The sequence below is a fragment of the Ailuropoda melanoleuca genome, chromosome 2 (genome assembly GCF_002007445.2).
Source record: "Ailuropoda melanoleuca isolate Jingjing chromosome 2, ASM200744v2, whole genome shotgun sequence".
NCBI classification, from domain to species: domain Eukaryota; kingdom Metazoa; phylum Chordata; class Mammalia; order Carnivora; family Ursidae; genus Ailuropoda; species Ailuropoda melanoleuca.
The window spans coordinates 75,656,071-75,659,238 of NC_048219.1; the positions used below are offsets into that span (position 1 = coordinate 75,656,071).

General features: G+C 33.8%; 1 pseudogene; it reads right to left on the reverse strand.

Annotated features, from left to right (window-relative positions):
* Window positions 1-1,401: 1,401 nt before the first annotated feature.
* The window catches only part of LOC100469794, a 61,710-nt pseudogene continuing 59,943 nt past the window's right edge, over window positions 1,402-3,168 (reverse strand).

Below are 3,168 nucleotides of genomic sequence, written 5' to 3' on the forward strand. Positions count from 1 at the left end.
CCTGGAAACAGTTGGCTCCCCTTCCTTGCAGAACAATAGCACACCAGGCAGAGATCACCTTTGCGTGTTACTTAAGTGATCCGGATCATAACCAACCAGTTGCCAATTTTTGAAGTTTAAGCATATCCTACAAAAGTCCACATGTATTCTCTCCATACTGAATGGATTAATAAACTAAGGCTTATAATGGCTGTTCATATATTATGAAATAGTTTTGTATCCCTTATCTCATTTGGTTCTGAAAACAATCTGGTCAATAAGGCTTAAAAAAGGTGATATTATTGTCCCCACTTGAGAAATATGGAAACTGAGACTCAAAGATTAACTGGCTTTCCAAATTTCAATGGCAATTAATGATAAAGTGTCTCCAGATCATCACTTCTCTTATGGTCCTTCTTTATTTTTAATTCATTTTACTAAGCGTTTTCTATAACCCACTCCTTAACCTATCCAAACCTCTTAGTTATATTGTGTAACATGCTGCTAACCCTCCAGAACCATGAGACAGAATTTCACTAATTTGTATCACCGTTCATGGGGCACCTGGGTGGCTCGGTCGGTTAAGCATCTGCCTTTGGCTCAGGTCATGATACCAAGGTTCTGGGTTTCAAGCCCCACATCAGGACTCCCCGTTCAGGGGGAGTCTGCTTCTCCCTATCCCCCTGCCTGTTCTCTCTCTCTAATATAGACTCAAAGCCTGGACTTGAGTCAATTTAGCGAGGCAGTTCTTCATTTGAAGCCTGTTGTGGCCAACCCAGCCCATTATCATCACCTTACTACACTCTCATTTAATTCCAGCAGAGAACAGGATTCATTTTTTCATAAAAGTGCAGAGAAATATTTAGGATTTCCAAGGGCTAACTCAATCAATTCATAAGCTGAAATAAGAATTGCTTTGACAAGTATGAAATAATGGATTTAATCTTTAAAATTCTTCCTCTCAAATGTTTTTCAATAAGATTTAAAAAAATGTGTCCAGTGCTGATCTGTTCTCAATACTTACTTCCTTATAACAGCCAAAAATATCAAGAATAAAAATGAACCAACAATGTTTATATTTACAAATAAAGTACCCAGAGAAAAAAACAGGTTATCATGCTAACATTATTCCACCCACAATCTGATAGAAGGAACTGTGAAGAAATTCTGAAACCAACATTCCATTTTGCTTAAAAAAGAGAAACTGTGATCATTTGCTGTAATATCGATTTTTAAACGCAGTGATTTTCGTTTTAGTGTATAAAATATTGTCAAGCTCAGCTTTTCAAAAAAATTATTTAAATAGAAAAAGGTTAACACAAGTGGCTACAATTGACCAAATGTTTTATAATGTCACCATGGTATATCCAAACTCAATAAAAAGAATTTTCAAGTTAAGATTCAAGGGAGAGTAGTGGGAAATATAAATGGAATTTTGTGGATATTAAGGATCTTAAATTATTAAAGAACTTTACTAAAATGATTATTTAATTTATAAATTTTGTAACAGGTAAAGAAAAATTGTTTTAACAATTATTTGAGACATCTTGCCTTTTAGGAAAAGATAAATTTCTCTTTACAAGCCAGGTATTATCTTAAATTAAGTGATTTTGGTAATGACAACAACTTGCTATTTCACTTCTAAATTAATCCCAAATGTTGCCCCACTATTTCATAAACTATACAGCTGATGCATACTGCGGGAAGCACCTTTATGATGTTTGGGGTGAGACCCCTGAAAAAGCCCCGTTTTCCTTCATTGTCATATATCTCTTGAATGAGATGAACCATAGAAGTTGTTGTTCCTTTTTCTTCCAATGCTATAAATTGAAAAAAAATCAGTGTAATTCAATATTTAATCTTTGTACGTTAAGATAGTCCAATGATTAATGAGAATTACACAATAAATTCAAGATGTGTGCCTTAAAAATCAGAGTCTGCTTTTGATTTATCAATTCTCCAGTTTTTCTGTTTTTTAAAATCATTAATTTCTACTCTAATTGTTTTAAATAACAACCTAGTTACTCTAAACTGTTTTTAACTTAATTTTTATTAATACTTCATTCAAGTTATTTTTAATCACTTTTTTAATTTATTACTTCATTAAAAAAAACTCACCTTGAACCTGCATGCGAGTTCTGATAACGGTCAGAGGGAAGGTGGCTATCTGAGCACACGTGTGAGCAATGTACTACATCCCAGCAAAATCATTATCCCAGGGTCTTCAACAGCTGGCAGAGAAAATAGTAGTAAATATCTTTTAACCACTATGCAAGTCTAAGTAGAATAAAGTTCGCTGCTCACTCAATTCAATAAACGTATTGAGTAACTTCTTGATTCAAGAATTACACTGAGCATTGTCATAGATGTTATCTCACTTAATCCCTACAGAAACCTGACAAATCCATATTGTCATCTCCACTTTAGAAATGTTATAAATGAGGAACTAATTCAGAGAAACTAAGTTATCAAGTCAAAACGCTGATAAATAAGAATCAAACTTAATTGCTTGATTTTAGTAACTGTTCTCTCCAAAATCTTTACAAAAGATTGTTCCTACTCTGTGCACAGAGGGGGTTATCCGCCTACTGTCCTTTCAAGGATAGGGCACAGGGATGTTCTCAAAAAAACATATTCACACGACCTCAGTTTGAGATCTCCAATGTTTTGCATCTCTCTGTTTGCTTTTGTCTGTTTGGTTTTGTTTGTTCTATTTTGCTTAATTGTTTTGGTTTGTAATGACATTCAAAGACCCAAGCAAAATTCTGGAGATTCTCAGAGGGATTAACAGAATAATATAGAGAAGACTGCATAATCCACTTTAGGTTAACAAAACCACATTTTCTGAACTTTTAAGAGAGATTCATCTTTCCAAATTTGCTTTTCCTTGAATAAAAGTGGCTAGAGGAAATTATTTTAAAATAGTGGGTTTAACATACGTTACCTTGGAATTAACTTAACCAGAGGCGTAAAGGACCTATATTCTAGAAACTATAAATCACTCTTGAAAGACATTGAGGAAGACATAAAAAGATGTAAAATATTCCATGCTCATGGACTGGAAGAATTAACATAGTTAAAATGTCCATGCTACCCAGAGCAATCTACACTTTCAAATGCTATCCCGATCAAAATACCGAGGACATTTTTCAAAGAACTGGAACAAATAGTCCTTAAATTTGTATGGAA